This window comes from Furipterus horrens, unplaced genomic scaffold (genome assembly GCF_987537825.1).
Source record: "Furipterus horrens unplaced genomic scaffold, mFurHor1.1.pri manual_scaffold_6, whole genome shotgun sequence".
Classification (NCBI taxonomy): domain Eukaryota; kingdom Metazoa; phylum Chordata; class Mammalia; order Chiroptera; family Furipteridae; genus Furipterus; species Furipterus horrens.
In genome coordinates, this window is record NW_028327176.1 from 148,089,050 (window position 1) to 148,110,011 (window position 20,962).

The 20,962-nt window shown below is 40.1% G+C and overlaps 2 pseudogenes; one reads left to right on the plus strand and one right to left on the minus strand.

Moving 5' to 3' along the window:
- Positions 1 to 890: 890 nt before the first annotated feature.
- LOC150007564 (small ribosomal subunit protein uS14 pseudogene) lies at positions 891 to 10,415 on the minus strand (annotated as a pseudogene).
- Positions 10,416 to 12,437: 2,022 nt separating this feature from the next.
- LOC150007565 (large ribosomal subunit protein eL13 pseudogene) lies at positions 12,438 to 14,968 on the plus strand (annotated as a pseudogene).
- The last annotated feature ends 5,994 nt before the right edge of the window (positions 14,969 to 20,962 follow it).

The following is a 20,962-nucleotide window of genomic DNA, read 5'->3' on the forward strand; positions in this document are numbered from 1 at the left end:
ACTAGCACCCTGAGCTAAATAACCCAGCCCACAAGCAGGCATAGGCAGGGCATGCAAATCTCGGTTCATACATTTGTGAGTAATGAAAGGACTGTTTTTATCATTTACTTTCTATTTTGCGTCCCCTCCTTGTGGTGTCCTTCCCACCCCCAGTAGGCTTCCAGGGCCTCAGCCCTCCAGGCATCTACCCACACGGTTCCACTCTGCTCCCCATGCCCTGCAGGCAGCAGCTCTGTCATGCTCAACCAGGGACAGGGGCAACTCTTGGCAAGGCTGTCTAGAAGAGGGCACATGAGGCAAATGCCTACAGGGAGCAGCAGGCAAGGAGAGGTCACGAGTGAAGCAGATGGTGTGCCTATTGAACACATGAGAACCTTCTTCACTTCCACAAAGAAATGCACTAGCTCCCCTGTTACTTTCAGCAGGGGCCATCTCCAGTCTATCTTCTGTTTCCCATGGAAGGAAAGAATCTTGGGCAAAGAGAAACATCCCCTATCATCTGGAACACAGCAGAGCAAGCGCCGTGATGAGTGGCTATGAACCCCTGGCCTCAGGGGAGGGATAAAGCAGTGACTGGCAGGACTTGGGCAGACTACAGCATTCATTCCTTATCCATTGGGTGCTGTGACAGACAGAACCCCGTATGGCCAAATCTGCCAGTTATTCAAGAAAAGCTCAAACTTGGATTCTTAGGTGACATTGCCTAGATTTATTATTTTTCCACTGAGAATAGTTAATTTTTAAAAAGGAGAGTTCTATAATCATGTGACTGTTTCATTCACATTGAAGCGCTCATGATTGAATTTTTAAATTTTATTTTGTGTACAAAGAGCTAGCCATTCTATAGTAAGGTAGATGTCTCTCGAATGACCCATTCACAGGAAATTCACTTAGTCCAACTTAATGAAGCCTATATCCTTTGCGTACTAACGGAAACACTGGCGGCTGTGCCAGTTTGAGCAGACGCAGCAAGAGTGAGAACCCTGGCCGAATTTTCTCCGATGGCTCCAGTAGAGCTGCTGGTGACCTATCTTGCTCTCTCTCGGGCAATGAGGCAAAAGGCCATTGCCTAGATTTTTAATGCTGAGTGACCGAAATGTCTATGGTCAAACAAAGTCAGATCTGGCCCACAGGCCTCTAGTGTGTGGTCGCAACCCCTAGTTACACCTGTGGGAGCAGGTTTGCCTCCAGGCCAGGTGGCTGGAGAGCCCACCAGCAACCCTCCTCGTCCCACTGCCCTGGCCAGGGTCCTCCTGCTTTTGACCAAGACATTTTGCCCTGGCTCAAAGCTTCTCCCTGCTGGGGCTTAAGATTTTAGAAATAAAAGCTTGAGGGTGATAACGGCTTTCTGGTCCATCTCGTCCCTTTCACCAAGACAATAAATCCTGATGGGAATATCTGCTTGGAGGTGGGGAAGGGAAAGGGGAAATACCAGAAGAAAATAATACATATTAATCTCAAAAATGTTATCTTGCCACACATACTTACTAACATATTTGATCTGAAGTTATTTGTCAAACAGTTTCAGAATTTCTTTATGCTGTGGATTCTAAGGAAGCACTAGGAAAATCTTGCAGGAAGAAATTTCCAATTCAGCCAGTTAATCAAATATTCCATTTTTCATGGTAAAATATGTCTACCTAACACAGCATCTTAATAATGTCTTATGATGTAACATTTACTTTTATTAGTATAGTATCCTGTTTTCTTGATTCTGCCTGGGGCAATTTCTGAATTCAATAAGGCTTTTTAAAAAATAGGTAATACCTTGAAGGATTATCCACTGAGTTAATAGTAAACACATGATACTAGTTATTACTGAGCCACCATTGGTTTAAAGGATTAATATTATTACTGAGCCATTAGAACCCTTGTGCTCTGGGAAGATGATAAGTTTGGGAGCAGAAAGTTCAGACTCAAATTACCTGTGTTTTATCATTTTCTTTGGTGGTGGGAGCAAGATGCTGGTTTCACTGATGCTGATTGGAGTGGTCAGGAGTGGGGCAAGAATATTAGAAATACACCAGATGAAAATCCTTCAAACGAACAACCTTATTACCCTCCTGGCCTATGTAATCAGCATGGAGCAACGACAAGTAATTGCCCTTCGGAACCCGAGCGCATGAGTTTGAGGGAAACGGAGCCAGAGGAATCCAATAATCCACATTACCGGCTTCTTCCCTCTGCATATTTTACATTAGAAATTAGAGAAGCTTTGGGTGATTTTTCTCCAAGGACATTAAACACTTTTTTTTTTTTTTAAGTAAATTATTAGCATCAGCAGAAATAAGTGGCACATGGATGATGAGAGAAAGAAACTCCCAAGTTTTTGGACAGACATGGTACTTACGTTGTGATTCTCTGAGACTCATACATTTGCTGTTTCCTGAATTCTCTTTCTGCACATACTGACATTTTCAAATGATACATATAATAAAATATATTACATCCAAGTTGATATCCAATGATGTAATAGAGTTTAAATGTTAAACACTTAAGACACATGAACAGCTTCTCTAGCCATGCAAATTCTTCCTGACATACTTGTTGCAATCCTAGCATTCAGCAAGTAAACTTTGTACTTGTGGAAACTGCATGTATTCAGCCTTGACATTAGTGAGTAAATTATTTCAGTGCCAAATGGATCTCTAGTCTAGGCTAGAGTAAATGAAGGTGTTTCATAATGCCTGCATTTCCAGGGAATTTTTGCAGTGACAGAATTTGGCTCATAACAGTTGTAGAGAGAGGTGGGGGAGATCATTTTGTACGAAAATAGAGGGCAGGAGAAGGTGAGACCACTTTGGAAGATGGCCTGACCAGCTTTAGTGTGACAAAAACTTTTAAAATTAAACATTTATTGAACACCTATGACTACAAAGCTTTGATTCTTTCGGGAATAAAGGAATGGATGAGGAAGGTCCTTATCTTCACAGAGCTGTAAGTGTATAGTAAGAATCAACCGTGAACCCTGAAAACTATGATAAAAATCAGAAGGCTGTATGAGAGTTGGGGTAAGTGAGGAGCCGTGAGGGATCAGGAAGGTTCCAGGGAGGAATGAGCTGTCCTGGGAGCCCGCAGGCGGACTGAGTGGGATTCCGATCCACGAAGGCTGGGTGTGAGGCATTGGAAAAACTGTAGGCAGCAGCTGAGGCAGAAAATGGAGGCCAACGTTGGAAAACTATAAATAGCCTTTTTGAGTTAAAAAACAGAGAGCCTTGGAGTTAGAGAGCAGGCAGAAGGAAGAGGTAAGGTCAGAGTGATACGTGGTGGACAGATTAAGGCCTTCCCCTGGTCTGTGCCACACGTCTTCCGAAGCACTCAGCTTGGTGCTTGACAATTCCATTGAAGACACATGTAACCTTTGACAACTACAAGCCAAGAAGACCTTGATTGCAGACCACTTGCTCTGCTGCTCACAGCAGTGTTGGTCTCTCAAACTGCCCACCTCTGACTCCGTGTTAAGCTCAGAATTGGTAGCATGCCAGCAAGAGGGCTGAGGACAGAAACAGAACATAACCAACAACTGAGCACCACCCCTCTTCAGCCTTGCACTCTCCTGCAGCTTCCAAAAAGCCCCATTTGTGTGTTTGGGGGCATGCCTAGTATGCTTCAGCAGGGTCACATGTTTACACAAGGAAGGAAAAGCTGCCCCTACACAGCAAGAAATTCAACAAAGAAATAACCAAACCAAGACTTTCTGGTAACAAGAAGTCATCCATATAGGCAACTGTAAATTTAAAATTTCATAGCATTCATGCAGTAGGATTAATATTTCCTCAGTGGAATTTTCCACCTTTGTGTGTATTCCTTTTTTTTTTTCCCTTCTGCTTGAATTTCAATTAGCCTCAACCTAATAAAAGCTTTTTATAGCCAACCAGAAACACTTTAATCAAAGGCTTTCAATTAAAATAAAAACACATAGTGCTACTATGTTGTAAACATTTACAGGGTCCTTGATAAGCACAGTAAAATCCCATGATAATGCACTCATTGAAAATATAATCTTAGATACAGTGTAGAACTGGCAACTGATTCCCATCCCCTGTCTGTCTAGTCCCTATTTGAGAATAGGGAAGGGGAAGGGGTTGGGGTGGGGCTAGGGATCTTGGAGTGGAGGCCAAGGCCACAAAGGTAAGGGAAAGACATGTGAACTTGCTTTAGAAAGAGAAGAGGTGAAGAGTGAGTCTCTCTGGTCCTCCTTATTCTCCCAGCCAAATCTCTGAATCTGAGCAACTACCTGGGATATTTCTGGTATCATCTGATGGTATCCTGCTGCCTCTAGACTCACGATTGTCCCCAACAATAGTTAAATTGGAGCCAACCACCACCACCAGCAGGTGGCACCAAATCACAGCTGAGTCTGGCGTGAATTTAGCTAGGGCATCTGGACTCCCAGAATTCCTCAGCAGCTAGCTTCACAGACCCACACTGGTATTTTGTTGTTACTCTTGCAAATTGTAACCTTACATTTTACATGACTAAATTCTTAACCAATTACAGTAAGGTTTTCTTGTTTTTTTTTTTTTTTTAAGGTTTTATTTATTTATTTGTTTGTTTATTTATTTATTTATTTTTAGAGAGAGGAAGGGAAGGAGAAAGGGAGAGAAACATCACTGTGTGGTTGCTTCTCATGCGCCCCCAACTGGGGACCTGGCCTGCAACCCAGGTATGTGCCCTGACTGGGAATTGAACCGGCGACCATTTGGTTCACAGGTCAGCGCTCAATTCACTGAGCCACACCAGCCAGGGCAGGTTTTCTTGTATTAATTTATGAAAACCAATAGAAGCAAGTGCTCTCTTAGTAAAGACCAAAGGAAATTAAATTAGACATTGTGCTATTTGTTTATATAAATAATTTATTTAATACTTTCAACAACCTATGATGTATAGGTTGAATAATAATAAACTACCATTTTTATAGATTAAAAATGGTCAACTGATGACATTTTCAATCTAACAGTTATTAAGCTATTCCTTCAGTGCTAAATTCTATATATACCGCATAACTTGTGTTCATTAATGGTATTATTCATATTTCAACATGTGCACTTATGTCTGCTTTACCTATCAATTTCTGAAAAATGTGGTCAAAATCTTTTAACTGTAACTTGATTTATTCATTTATCCTTGCAATTTTTTCAGTTGCTACTTTGTATATTTTGAGGCTGTATGGTTAGGTGTGTACATGTTTTTGGTGGTTATATCTTCTTGCTCTACTGTTTCTTTTATCAGCATATAACACCGTTGTTTCCTTTTTTTTTTTGCCTTATATTCTATATTGTCAGATGTTAAGATTTTTTCCATTTTTTTCTATTTTAATCATTTTAAAACTCACAATTCAGTGACATTCAGTATATCCACATTAGTGTGCAATCATCACCACCTTCAAGTTCCAGAACATTCTTGTTATTCCAAAAAGAAACCCAGTACCCACAAAGCACTCACTCCCCATCCTCTGTCCCAGCTCCTGATAACAACTAATATGCTTTTTATCTCTATGGATTTCCCTGTTCTGGACATTTTTTATGAAGGAATTGTACAATATGTGGCCTTTTGTGTCTTCTTTCACTCAGCGTAATGTTTTTGGAATTCCTCCATGTGGTAGTGTGTGTCAGTGCTTCACTACTTTTTTTTTTTGACCAGCAAAGCGAGGCGTTTATTCATGAGTCTGCAGAGTCGGATGCACAACCAGCCAGAAGCATGTGTGCCGCTTCACTACTTTTTATGGCTGAATAATATTCCACTGTATTCCTCCCCCCGACCCCCTTTCATATTGAGGAACCTCCCCACACCTGCACCATTTCCATTCCCAACAGTGCACAAAGGTTCCACTCTCTTCCTATTCTGGCCAACACTGGTTGTTTTAGGTTTCCTTTCAAGCTAAAGTTTTTGGGGCTGCTTGGAATCCTGACCCCACTGAAACTGGAAGAGCTGGTGTCTGTGCTGCCTGTCATCTACCAGACTCAATAAGCAGAGACAGGGATTGAATCTTTAGGGACACTTCATTCAGATGGTCCGCCATCTGAGAAGATAGCAGGTTTGTGCCCTAACAGACGGTCTTACATTCCATTTTAAACGGACCCTTTTTATAAGTAGAAAAGTGTAGGTAAGGGGTTTGGAATTCAGGGAAAAAGTTAATCAGATAAAAGCTGTAGCATTCTTTCATTTGTGCCCTGGGCAATAGGGTGGTCATCTCACCCTGGAGTACAAAGGCTCAGATACCATCCTGATCGCTTGCAGTCCTCCTGAGGCACTAAGGTGGAACAGCTTATGGTCTCCTGGAGTCAGGGTGGGTCCATACCTTCAGTTCCTGAAACAATAGCTTTTTACTAAGCTTATTAGCTGTTACCTGAAACGAATATTTTTCCAACATTTGAGTCCTCCATCACCGCTTCCCAATTTGGTTTTCTAGCTTTTGATTTCAAGGAATGCCCCGTGACTATCCAGGCAATTCTCATGGATCCCCACTCTAAGCTGACATCATCCTTGGAACAGGTGTATCAATCCCAGTCCCGTACAGTGAGCCCCTGCCTGGCTCAGGTAATACCACTCCTCCGTGCTCCTCCCTTCCCTGCATGTAGAGGTGTTGTAGTGGAAGGCACTAGGTGTTGGCCTCGGTTCAGCAACCTCAGTTCTTGAGTTGTGGCTAAGAGAAGAATCAGAGCCAAGACTGAAATTATAAGAGAACGTTTATTTAGTAAGCCACATAGGTAGAAAAAGTGAGCCATAGAAGATATGGGCTTAGGAAACAAGTTACAGCAAAAGAAGGGCCCTTGAAGCTTGGGGCAGGGGGAGGGGGAGATTGAGAGAGAGAGAGAGAGAGAGAGAGAGAGAGAGAGAGAGAGAGGTTGACAGAGGAAGAGACTGGTTCTCCATCCTGAGGGTTTTTATCTGAGGTCTCCTTCTCAGTTTTCTTTTGTTTCATATTTTTTTCCCATCTTTTATTTTCAATCTTTCTGTGTCTTTTTTAAGTTTCTCTTTTAGACAATTTTTTATTGGATCTTGCTTTTTAACTCAACCCAAGACTCTACTTTTTAATTGGTGAATTTGATTAATTTATATTTATTATAATTCATTATATACTTATTTCTGCCATTTTATTCTGTATTTTTCACTTACTACACATTCTTCTTTTCCTTTTTCTGCTTTCTATTGGAGGTATTGTTTTTTTTTTTCCAGGTGTAAATGTTAAGCATTCCAATCTGCCTGGAATCTATTACTTCAGAGCTCATGTTCGGTCTGTTGCACAACACCGAGATTAGATGTCAGCAGAACTCTAGAAATTCATCATTTACCCCAGTGGATCTAAAACTGGAGTATGTGTGAGAATTTCTTGGAAGCATATGAGAAATGTTGATTCCTGGAGCTCACTTTCAGAGATTCTGGCTTAGTAGGTACGGATAAACCCTGATCATAATGCAAGCCCCTATTTTGATGCAAGTGGTTCATAAAACATCTGCAAATACCGTTCCCTTCCAACCTCATAACTCTCCACATGGTAAGCTTTGCACTTGTTCTTTGGCCTTCCAATACACACATCCCTGGGTGAGCTCTAATCCTCTCCTCACTGGATCCTTTCTCACCTTATATTGTCCTATATGTTAAAAGAAGTCTCTAGACCTATGAATTAGTTTGTAACCCATTGTTCCTTTACTAGTTCCTTTACACTCAGCAGCTACTTCACTAGTAAGCATGACTGTCTGCCTTTCTACAAGAAAGCAAGAAGAAATTTGGGCATTCAGTGGAGAAGTTAGGATTTGAACCCAGATTTGTCTGTTCTCTTTGTTATATCCCACTACTTTCAAAAATAACGTGATCCTAAGAAGTCCATAATATAGTGGGGAAGACACAGATAATCACAGTCTATGGTCATCTTTGTATCCAGGACAGTGCTTTGCACATAGTAACGTTTAATAAATGTCAGTGAAAAGAAAGCATGAATTTATCCTGTTTATTTGTTTTTACCTCTTTCTCTATTGGTGGCTTTCAAGTCATGGGAATTACAATCTAGTAAAATAAAGAAGACGCTAAGAGGACTTGCTCAGGAAAATACAAATTTGAAGACAAAATAGAAAGCGCCTATGTCACATAGTGAGTTTCCTCTCAACAGGTACTAGTCACAGGTCATCCAAGTCTCATTATGTAAAAACATCCGTTATAGGCTTAGGGCTGCTTTCATCTTGTGTCTTTAATTTATTTTTCTGATTAATTCTATAAAAGTCTTTAAGCAAGACAAAAATGTAATATTAGTACAATTTTCTCTTTCCTGTAGTCAATTTTATAATGCTGTTGTTGAACATAATAGAGCAAGCAACTATATGCAGTTGTAAACATCATTGCTGAGAATTTGCATATGAAATACACACATTTTACTGTCCTAGTTGGCATTGTTAACTAGGTTATAAATAGTATAGCTGACACACTGCAAACACAAAGCACTTTTTGATGGGCACATGCTGTGAATGGAAGAAGTGTCCAAACACAATGTTTAAGGTGGAAAGTTTTCATTGGAACTAGCCAAGGGGGAAAGGAGTTTATTTCCTAATCATATCCTTGCTTAAGAATCCAGTTATATAGAAAGATTTATGGTAAAGCTTTCTAAAAACAGCTACTTATGCTACTATTTAGATAAACAAGTGATACATCTAGTCTATAAACATATCTGATAGTGTTGATGGGCACTTTTAAGAAAACTGAGCCGTTCCCTTTGGATTAAATATTCTCTTACTGTCTTATATGTGGAAAGGTAAAGGAAGTAACAGGACTAAGGTATAAAACTGGAAAGTGCAGTGCATGTTTATACCACTCTTGAAGATAAAGCTCACAGTAGGTCATTTTACTGAATTCCTTTCCTTGAATTTGGAAATTTAAAAACTATCTGAAAAAATTTATTGAGACAGAACAAAAATATGCCATTCATTTTGAGTGTATGACCATCAAGATTATAATTAACATGGCAGTATTTTTGCTGGTGTTTTATCTTGTTAGAGGGCAAACATTCGATAAAGGTTACAATGCGATCTGTTTTAGTCATGACACGGTGTAGGTATAAAGACTAGTTATGAATTTTGTAAACGACAGATCTAACATTTGCAGACATCATTATATTTTTATTGGCTGTAATAATCTGGTTTTCAAAGGTCTGGGTTTTTTGTTGTTGTTATGGCTGAATAACAGCAATGATACAGAACTTTAATGCAGAACTACTCATTCAATGACAGTAGACGTGAAGGGCTAGGGACAAAATTTTCTTCCTACACATTTGTTTTTAGGCAGCTATATTTGCCTGAGTGCCTTGATACCATGGTGATAGCTTAGCAACAGCTAGATACAAATTAAGGTAATCTGTCATGCCAGCCACTGATCACAAAAGGTTGGTAGGTAGGACAGTGGAAAGAAAAATATAGATGTTTAATCAAAAAGAGACTTGCTTTCTCTACTACTTGCTCTTGTCTATTCTAAAAAATATCTTTATAAAGAGATGAGAATCTTAAAAAAATAATATCTCAACCAAACTCCAGTGTTATAACTGAGATAAAATTTAAACCTTTCTTAAATAGGGAACAAAAAACACATTTTAACCTTTCTTGAATAGAAACTAGTTCATAATGATGCATGAAAAGAGATTACTAAATAATTTTTTCATACTAATGGACATTTGATTTCTGTTGATAGCTATTGAGAGGACAAAGTTACATAAAATATAAATACCTTTGGCCTGGCAGACTTGGATGGCATGATGGGTACTGTCATTTCTAAAGTGAACATACCATGTGATGCCTTTCATTATCTTTATTGTGATAATTTATATGTAAAGCAAATAAAGTAAAATTACCTGAAAGGAAGAGCATAACATTTGGAAAGCCAGGAGTAAATACAATCACCTTGATTTTCAGGGCCATTGATTTTATTGTAAATACCCTAAAATGGTAAAATAAAGCTTAAAGCAAATGACTGTAAACCAGTTGAACAGAGACAGCAAATAGACTTTGGGTGTATATGACAGCTCTGATATATTAGTAGTTGCTGCCTGCACTGCTGTGTTGAGGAGGATTCTGAGGTTCTGGGGGAAAGAGGGCTATGAATGATGAGAGAATGTCTGTTAGGGCTGGGAGCACAACTAAAGGGTAAGACTTTTAAGTGGAATGGGGGAGGGGGATGTAGCACAAAGCACCCAAATACAAACTTTATAAATTTATTTCAAGCCTTACATTTTATATTACATGCAAATATTACATTTAATTCCATAATATATGTCCTTGGTATGCCATAAAAATTTAAAATATCATTTGTAGTTAAATCACCTGACTTAAACTTTGTGGAAAAAAAATGTTTACAGTCAAAGTGCATGTTCATTCCATGGCTCCCACAGCACCTGGCAGGCTGCTGAGTACCTGTGGGAGTCCGAAGCCCATGCCTTGAGGATTGATAGAAATAAAAGTGTTTAAATTTGTGCACAATAATATGAGATTTAGAGAAGTTAAGAAACCTGTTTGTCAATGGCAGAGCTGTGATTTGAAGACTAAAGCCCTGTTTTTTGAAAAGGAATGTCTACAGTAGTCCCCCCACACCTGTGGTTTTGCATTCAGCGATTTCAGTTACCTGAAATAGTAAATGGAAAATAGTAAATGGGAGATTCCAAAAATAAACAATTCATGTTTCAAATTGAGTAGCGTGATGAAATCTCACTCCGTCTTGCCCAGGATGTGAATCATCCTTTTGTCCAGCATATCTACACTGTACACGTTATCCTCCCCTGAGTCACGTAGTGGCCGTTGAGGTTACAGATCGCCTGTCATGATATCACAGTGTTTGTGATCAAGTAACCCTTATTTTACTTAATAATGGCTCCAAAGTGTAAGAATAGTGATGTTGGCAATTCGGATATGCCAAAGAGAAGACATAAAGTGCTTCCTTTAAGTGAAAAGATATATGCAATGCATAGAAAAAAAGTATATATATATGCATAGGGGGAAAAACAGTATATATAGAATTTGATACTATCTTCAGTTTCAAGCATCCACTGGGAGTCACAGAACATATACTCTGTGGATAAGTGGGGACTACTACTGTATACTCCCCAAAGACAAGTACCAGGATTCCCTGGGATTCAGAGGTTAGTCCTAAATTACTGATCTGAACAAAGACTTCGGGGGGCCACAGAAGACCATACAGTAAGTACAAAGTTGACAAAATTTCAGTATTGCTGTTAAAAAAGAAAAGCATGGTTTCTCTTAGGGGGCATGGAAAAGTTTTGTGAGAAGAGTGTGCTCAACAGTGCAAATGTGATTAATGCCACTGAATTGTAAATGACTAAAATGGCATACGTTATGCTATATACATATTGCCACAATTAAAAAAGAAGAAGCCCTGGGTGGTGTAGCTCAGTGGATTGAGTGCTGGCCTGTGAACCAAAAGCTCGCTGGTTCGATTCCTGGTCAGGGTACATGCCTGCTTGCAGGCCAGGTCCCCAGTTGGGGGCATGCGAGAGGCAACTGATCTATCCATGTATCTCTGGCAAATCGATGTTTCTCTCCCTCTCGTCCTCTCTCTCTCAAATAAATAAATAAATAAAATCTTAAAAAAAAAATTGCAGTGAGTGTGGTACATTAAAATGAACATAAAAAAAAAAAAGAAGAAAATCATGATTCATGGATTGGAAAATTAATGTTAAGATGGCAATTATCCAAAACTTGATCTATATATTCGATGCAATCCCCATCAAAATCCCAGAAGACTATTTTGTAGAATTTGACAAACTGATCCAAAAGTTTTTATGGAAATGCAACAGACCCAGAGTGGCCAAAGCAATTTTTAAAAACAATTTTGAAAAAGAAGAACAATGAGCTGAAATGGGAAATCTGAATAAGATTGTTATCAATGTCAATATCCTGGCTATGATATTGTAGTAGTTTTATAAAATGTTACCATGGGGGGAACTGTAAAGGGTACATGGGATTTCTCTGTATTATTTCTTATAACTACTTATGAATTCAAAATTATCTTAAAATAAAAAGTTTAATGGGAAAAAATAGAATTAAGTTGGAGGACTTACACTTTCCAAATTTAAAACAATACAAATTATACTAATCAAAATAGTGTAGTACTGGCATAAAAATAGTCATAGAGATTGATGGGACAGAACTGAGAGTCCAGAAATAAATTTTTATATTTATGGTCAACTGATACTTTACAAAGTTCCCAAGGCAATTCAAAGGGGGGAAAGAAGAGTCTTTTCAACAAATGTCTCTAGAACAATTGGATATTCAAATACAAAAAATATTAATTTCATCCAGTGGTTTTCAATGAGGGTGATTTTGACCTCCCAGGGAACATTTGACAATGTCTGGAGACAAGTTTGATAGTTGGCAACTGAGAGCAGAGGTGCTGCTGGCATTTAGTGGGTAGAAGCTGGATAGGCTGCTAAACATCCCGTGATGCACAAGGAGGACCCCACAACACAGAATGATCAAGCCCAGTGTGTGAGTAGGGCCAAGGATGAGAAATCTTGATTTAAACCTTTATCTCACACCGTACACAAAAAGTACTGTAACTCCAAGTAGATTACAGACCTAGATATTAGAGCTGAAACTACGGAACTTTTAGAAAAGAACACTGGAAAAAGTTTCTGTGATTTTTAGGCAAAGATTCCTTAGATAGGACACAAAAAGCATGATCTATAAGAGGAAAAAAACTGGTTAAATTGGACCTCATCAAAATTAAAGACTTTACATTTCAAAACACCATTATGAAAATGAAGTTAAGCAATAGACTGGGAGCAAATATTTGCATACTGTATATCTGATAAAGGACTTGTATCCAGAACATATAAAGAATGATTACAATGCAATAGGACAAATAACCCAATTAAGAAATAGGCAAAATATTTCAACAGACATTTTACCAAAGAAGGTATGTAAATGGCTAATATGCTCATGAGAAGATGCTTAACATCATTAGTCATTAGGGAAATGCAAATAAAAATCACAATGAGATCCTCTCTCATTTTTACTCAAATAGCTATGATAAAAAGAAAAAGAGACTATAAAGGGTAGGCAAGGATGTGAAGACATTGGAACACACATGTGATGCTGGTGGAAATGGAAAATGATAGAGCTACTCTGGAAAATAGTTTGGTAATTTCTAAAAAGTTAACCATAAATTTACCACATGACTAAGCAATTTTACTCCCGGGATCTCCTCAAGACAAATGAAAACATGTCCACAAAAAGACTTGTACTTAAATATTCAATAGCAGTATTATTCCCAATAGGTAAAAAGTAGAAACAACCCAAATGCCAACACCTAGTAAATGGATAGGCAAGTGTGGTATATCCCTATAATGAAATACTATTCAGAGATAAAAAGGAATAAGCTAATGATTATTGTTACAATATGGATAAACCTCAAAAACATGCTGAGTAATAGAAACCAGATGCAAAAGACTAAATATTGTATAATTCCATTTCTATAAAATGTCCAGAGAAGGCAAACTGATCACAGTGGGGAGTGGATTAGTGGCTGCCTAGGGCTAAGGGTGGGAATAGGAGTTGACTGTAAACAGGCACAAGGGATGTTTAAAATGGAATCGTGGTGATGCACAGCTTTCTGAGTTTACTGAAAATCACTGAACTTTACACTTAAACTAGGTGAATTTTATGGCATGTAAATTATACTTTGGTAAAGCTGCTTTTAAAAAAGAAAGCATATTAAGCAATTTTAACCTTCCAAAAAGAAAAAAAGAAAGGAAAGAAGGGAAAAAAGGAAAGAGAAGCAGGGTATAGAATCACATAACTAGGCAGCAATTAGAAAGCTGTAAATAAATTGATCACCGGTGGCCATTCTCCTTCAGAGAAGGTGGGCCTGTAGGGAGCAACTGTGGCACCCAGCAGAAATGGCATGTCCTCAAGCCCCACTTCCACCAGGACGGGCAGCCATGTGTTGTCACGTGGTTTATTCAGCTGATGTGGAAGACCGCAGGTGCAAGGCTGGGCAAGCCAAGTGCACCCATCACCACGCTCCCTGCCTCCAGATCCATTGGGCCCATAGTGAGATGCCCTACTGCTGGTACCACACCAAATGCTAGCTGGCTGGGGCTGCAGCTTGAAAGAGTTAAGGTGGTGGCATCCACAAAAAGGTGGCTCAGACCTCTGGGATCTTGATGCATCTGAGGAGGTGGACTGAGACCACAGAGTCTCTGCAGGTGCACGTGCTGCGGCTGAAGGACTGCCTCTCCAAGTTCACCCTCTTCCCCAGAAAGCCCTCGGCCCTCAAGAAGGGAGATAGCTCTGCTGAAGAACTCAAGCAGCCAGCCAACTGACAGGGTCAGTCATGCTGTAAGGGACAAAGAAGCATGTGACTCTCAAACCAGTAGGAGATAATTAACAGATCATGGAAAAGGGGCCAGGAAATGACATTCTGCAGCTCCTCACACATAGCTCTGGGATCAAAAGGAGGAAGACTGTCATCACCAAACACAAAGAAATGGGAAGAGGTAGCTAGGTAACGTTGCAAGTAAGTTGGAGATAGACCTATAATTAGATTACCCTTAGTTAATCACACCCTTAGTTAAGTAGTTAATCGCATAAGATTGTGAACCCGGATTAACCAGTAATGGAGAAACAGGGGAGAAGAGAGGGGGAGCTAATCGTGTTAGTATAAAACCAGTTTACAGTACTCTGTCTACTTTGCACACATGCCCTTGGCTGGCTGTGTGCCCGACTCTGCAGACTTGTGAATAAACGCCTCACTTTGCTGCTGAAGTCCTATATCCCGGTGTCTTATTGTGAGCGTTTCTCACAATGCCCGTACGGAATGTCTACAAGGAGAAAGCCAGGGTCATCCGAGAGAAAGAGAACTTTAAGACCTTTGCCAGTCTTCGTATGGCTGGTGCCAATGCCCGGCTCTTTGGCATAGGGCAAAAACAGCCCAGAAAGCTGTAGAACAGGATGTTGAAAAGAAAAAATAAAAGTCCTATTGGTAACTTGTGATTAAAAAAAAAAAATTGATCATATTCCAAGTAAACAAGTAGGTTTGTTATTGTGCAATTCATAACACACGCAGGGAGGGCAGGCAGGAGACATCATTAAAATGCCTGAAAGTGAGAAGTAATGCAAACAGTGAAGTTGCAGTGATTAATTTAAGGAAGGAAAGGTTGAAGGTGTAGCTTAACTCTTAGAGCTTGAGGTTGTTTTCTAGTTCATATGAAAGTTTAAAAAAAGACCCAAATAAAACAGGACAATAACAAAACACAATAAAGCTCATACTGTTAGAGCATGAAAGATTTTAGTCAGATAAAGATTGTTTTCCTTTGAACAAACCCTAGGTATTTCCTACCAAGTCTTTGAAGACACAAAGATGGCTTTTCTTCTTTTACAAAATGGTGTCCTATGGTCTTGGCCAAAAGCAGGAGCTATGACAATTGAGTAAGGCCCCTTTCCTGTCTTAGGAGACTGTGAACTTCAGCAGAAAGGAAGAAGTCATCAAATTGAAGTGTGGCTGGCCGAGAACTTATCGTGAAGCAAAAGGAAAATGTGTAGAGGTTTGAGTCCATCCTGAGCTCATCTTGCAGAAATGGGAACTGAGAGGATTAACCATTTAAGTTGAAGAATTTTAAGGGAATTAGTTTCATAGTCTTAATCTGCTGCTGTGGAGAACCTGCAAGGGCACTATTTTGCTAAGTCAAAGACTTTCTTCGTAGCAGGTTGGGAGGTTGACTTATGAAGTATTTACCAGACATATTTACAGTAGAGAAACAGTCAGGAACAAAAATTCAGATGCTTTGCTTAGAATTTAAGCTACTTATTAATAATGGTTATGAAGACTACAGCACCATGGAAAATGTTTATGATGTGTTATGGGAAAACAGCAGGATCCAAAGTTGAATTTATATTATAATTACAACTGTTAGAATGTACTGGGACTTGGAGAACCTAAGCCACCGCCTGTGCTGAAACAAAGAGGGTATGAGTCCCCGGCTGTGCACCCGGTCACGGGGTTGCCTATTATCAGAGGCAACTGAGGCATAGCCAGGAAACCGGTTACATCCCCGTTGCCCCTTCCCGTCTCCCTTGATCATTTCTCGGAAACAAGGACCACAAATCTCCTAGCAACCATCCCTAACCAGAGGACATTGTTGTTTTGCAAACACCTACACCCTGGACATCTAGAACTGACCTGTGGGAGACTCACCCCCCTGGGGGTCTACTCCACACTCTTAAAAACCCCTCTATCCCTTCCCTTGGTGCTGCAGTCTGTTCAGACTCAGTCTGCCTGATCGCAGTGTCTCCCTTCTAATAAAAGCCTTGGACTTTTCTGGCTCTGGGTCCTCTCTCTTAGCCACCTCGGCTACCTAACAACAACCATGAAAGAAAAAAATGGTGCATGGCAGATAAAGCTAGAAGAATTACAGATGAAATGGTGATACTGATTATGCTAGCATGGTGAGATTGTGAGTGACTGATTTTTTTTTGATTTTCCAAAATGCCTTTAAGTGGTTATTGACTTAAATATGTTTAAAAAGTGAAATTTAAGCAGTTTCAACAGGCTTTGGGATGGCGAACCCACTCGTTTGCTCATGGGACAACAAGCAGCTTGAGTTGAGAGAAAGCTAATGTGTTCTTCCACGAAGATGGAGCCAGCATCTCAAAAAGGGGGGTGGGGGGGAGGGAATAAGAGAGACTAAAAGCCTGGGAAACTTTCTCTTTCTATGGAAGAGAAATAAATATATACCTAGGTGGAACGTTCTTCACCAATAGCAGCCTAACACCTAGCATATCAGAACTCCAAGGGCAGGTGGGAGGTGGGGTGAGCTAAAGGGAGGGGTGGACCCCACTATCAGTTTTGACCTGTCTTGACTCTCCCCAGGTGATACCTCTTTTCCAGTCACTTTTAGAGAAGCATGTTATCTCCTTAATGGAAGGCAGGACCTACTGTGAAAGAATATAACAATTAATTTGAGAATGGATCAGGCCCGATGTAGGAAAAGAGGAGGTAAAGGATTATCTTGTTAGATTGCTTTGTGTTTTTAAAGAAAGTGTAAATAACTTTATTATTATTAAAACATGATTGACAATATTGGAAACTATTAATAATAACGGAATGACAATCCTGTCCTCACAGATAAATGGATTAGAAAACCAACCCTCTGCGCTTTTGTGCTTTGCCTTCTCTAGGTTGAGAGGCAGTCATTACAGAGTGTAAAGATAAATCTCAGACCTTCTATTAGTCAGAAAGGTGATCTTAACAACAGGGTTCCAGTGGGAAGACAAATGAAGAGGCAGAAAAGGATCTCTTTGCAGCTTCTTAGAACTCTAGGAAGGAGATTGAAAGGGTTTTCTGAAAAGCAAGGTTTTCCTTATCAGAGATGGACGTGCTGATTAGCTAGGCTTAAAAAAAAGAAAAAAAGAAAAAGAATAAAAGTTTCCTTTAGCTGCAATTTTGTTGGTTAAACACAATTTCTCCAAACCTGCTTGTCGAAAGTATTCTGTGCTGTAGCCATGTGTCAGGTTTTGAAAGGAGATTACACAATCACAGGTTATTCAGATTACTTTCTGGTCATCTGAGTTCAATGTCTTTCACACCAAATGTGTAGGTGTCACCCACATCCTGGGCCATAGCAATAAAACTGTCAAAAATAAGATTTAAAAAGGGGAGGGGATTGAGCAAAAAAGAAAAAAAAGAGAGGAAGAACTCAGGGACACAGACAGCAGTGTGGTGATTGCCAAGGTGGGGGGAGGTGGAGGAGGGTAAAAGGGGGATAAATGGTGATGGAGGCAGACTTAACTTGGGGTGGTGAGCACACCCTACAGTGGACAGATGCTGTGTTGTGGAATTGTGCACCTGAGACCTGCATAATTTTGTTAACTAGTGTTACCCCCAGTAAATTCAGTAAAAAGAAAAAAAAAAAAAAGATAATGTCTCAAACATTGGAGAATGAGACCTGGTCCAGGCAAATAGGTCACTGGTAATTTATTTTTATATGTGACTAGATAACCACATTATATGAGCAAGAAAATATGAAGAGGATTTAGTGATATCACGTAAAACTTACAACAAAGTTTAATGATAAGCATAAGCCTTCTTTCAAAGTACAACAACTAATCTTCAATGGCAAAAGCTCACTATCTAATCAATATCTAATTGATAATATTTCTTATGCCAGAAAAGTTTTTCTACGTTGTGGAATTTAAAAGGCGAGGACTTAGAGGAGCAGAAAACTGCTTTGCAGTTCCTAAGGAAATAGAATTCAAATGTTTAGAAAAGAATGTCTCTAGAGGTGGCATTAAGAAAGAGACATGTCAGCCCTGGCTGGTGTGGCTCAGTGAATTGAACATCAGCCTGCGAACCAAAGGGTCACCGGTTCAATTCCCAGTCAGGGCACATACCTGGGTTGTGGGCCAGGTCCCCAAGTGGGGGTGCGTGAGAGGCAACCACACATTTATGTTTCTCTCCCTCTCTTTCTCCCTCCCTTCCCCTCTCTCTAAAAATAAATAAATAAAATCTTTAATAAAGAAAGAAAAAAAGAAAGAAGATGTGCCAGAGACAAAGGAAGGATAGTTAGAGACGAGGGGAAGAATCGGGGAGTTTCCATTAGGCCTTCATCTGTGTCTCCTGCAGCTGTGCAGCGAGACACCTGATTTGTCCAACGAGTATTCTTTGAGTATGTATGGTGTCACCACTGGTCTAGGTGGTTGGTCTAGATGGCGGGGGAACTGGGAGTGAATGAGCAACTGCGAGGACTGAGGGATCAGTAGATGTAAGGAGTGCTGATGAAGCTGGGAGGAAATAGTGGAGGGGAAAGGATCAACTGGGCAACGAGAGTTTTATTTTAGGGACAGGGAGAACTGAGCACACTCATGGCCAGCAGAGGAAACACTGAAGATTCAAGGAGATAGGAGGCTACAGGCTTTAGATTTATGGAAAGGAAAAAAAAGTCTTACTTGGAAAGGGAAGTAAAGGAAGAGAGAAAGAGGTACTATCTGGAAAGACCTCAGGTGGGGAGGTGGGGCATGAGGGTGAGCCAGTCAGTCAGAGGTGGTCCTCTCTGTAAACAGGGGCTAATATTTACCCCCAGAGAGTGGTTATGGGATTCAAACACAATGGAATAGTTAAGGCCCGTGACACGGAGCCCTTACTTACACAGTTTCATTATACATAACGGACAGGGAGTAGAGTGCAGAGGAGTTCAGATGGAAGGAGGCATGATAATGGTTAATGACTGAAATCTTCCCTCCCAGCAAGAAACAGGAGATGGGGGGGCAGTGACAGAGAGTTGGCGAAGGAGCAGACATTCTAAGGCCACTAACTCTACCAGTTCCTTGGCTGGTGCAGGCAGTAAGCCTCAACAAGTGTGATTAAGCATGTCTTGGTGCCCCAAATTTCTCCCTAGAGATTGTCTGAAATTATAAGACCTTAATGAGTAAAGAAGGGGCACGGAGAAAGGCTATCAGTACTTAATACAATACCTTAAGAGTCAATTAACCAATGTGTTAGGTTTAACAGAAGCACGCCAAGGTGCCGAGGAAGCAAGGACTCTGCTAAGTGAGACCTGAAAAGAGAGACAAGGTGCCCCTGTGGGAAGGGCAGAGCTCTGTCACTCACCAGTGAGGACGGTGGGAAAGGTCCCAGAGAAAGCAGAAAGGTGGGTGTTGAAACAGGAGGGAAAAGGACTCATGAACATGGATGACAGTGTGGTGACTTTGGTGGGATGGGGAGGGGGGTATAAGAGAACTAAATGGTAACGGAAAAAATTACAATAAGGATTTTTGAAAATGCCAGTTGAGTTGTAAAAAAGAAAGAAAAAGAAAAAGAAACAGGAGCCTGGGACTGCATGTCGTACAGAGGTGAGCTGGGAATACTTTGGGTCACCTGTGAGGCAGCTTAGCGAGAAGTCCATCACTAAGTTCAGTACATTCCTCAGAGCCTCCCGTTGGGTTTCACCTTCCCTTGTCCTTGAATCTCACATAGCATCTTTGTCGTCTAGACAGTCAGAAATGGTGAACTTTTAGAAAATAAGAGCTGGAAGGGGCTTCATACACTGTCACTTAACCTTATTTTACAGATGAGGAAACTGAGGATCAGGGGGAAGTGACTTGCTTAAGGTAACACAGCAAGCCAGCTACTAATCCAGAATTAAAAGAGCTCTAGGATCTTGCCTCGTGTCCTGCGGTACCTGGCCACCTGCTAATAAAACCTACAGCTCACTTAACTTCCTGCACATCCCCACACACGGAGCGTGACTCCTCCTTTGTGGAAGTTACTGATTAAAACCTGGTCTAATCTAAAGCACCTAACCATAGTTACTAATTAAGCCAATTTCTGTGAGAAGACATTTCAAACAGAAGAATGGTCTCTTCAGCTAAATCTATAGGTCTTCAAATTGTAGTAGCATAAACTGTACAATTAAGATATTTCAAGTACACTTAAAAATATTTCATATTTTCATATTTCGATACAATGCATCGATCTCTGTAGCTTTAGATTTTCTCTTCATCGCATGCCTCATGCTGGGCCTGATAAAATGGTTTTGTAACTTTTGGGGTGGGGAGGAATTTAACTAAAATAACTTCACTTAGTGTTTGAGTGAACAAGGTAATAAAATCTGTTTGCTGTGTTCGCTGTCTCCAGATAGGGCTGTAATTACACCACATGAGGAAGAAAGGTAGCTAAGTCTCAATCTAGATCATTTATGTAAACTCAGCCTTCTTGTCAACGGTGTTCTCACATTGCATGCATGCAAACCGCAAAAAATCATCTCCTCTGCACCACACAGAGACAGTGTCTGATTGCAGGCCTGCAAGTTCTTTCTGTAACTGATGTCTGTGGTCGAAGACCAAAAATTGATATTTTGAGGTTTACAAAAAGTATTACCAAACAATTCCCCAGGACAATTACATATATGAAACTTGCAAAAATTAAAGGTATTCTTTACACCAAAGTAGTACAAATAAATGCATTCTAC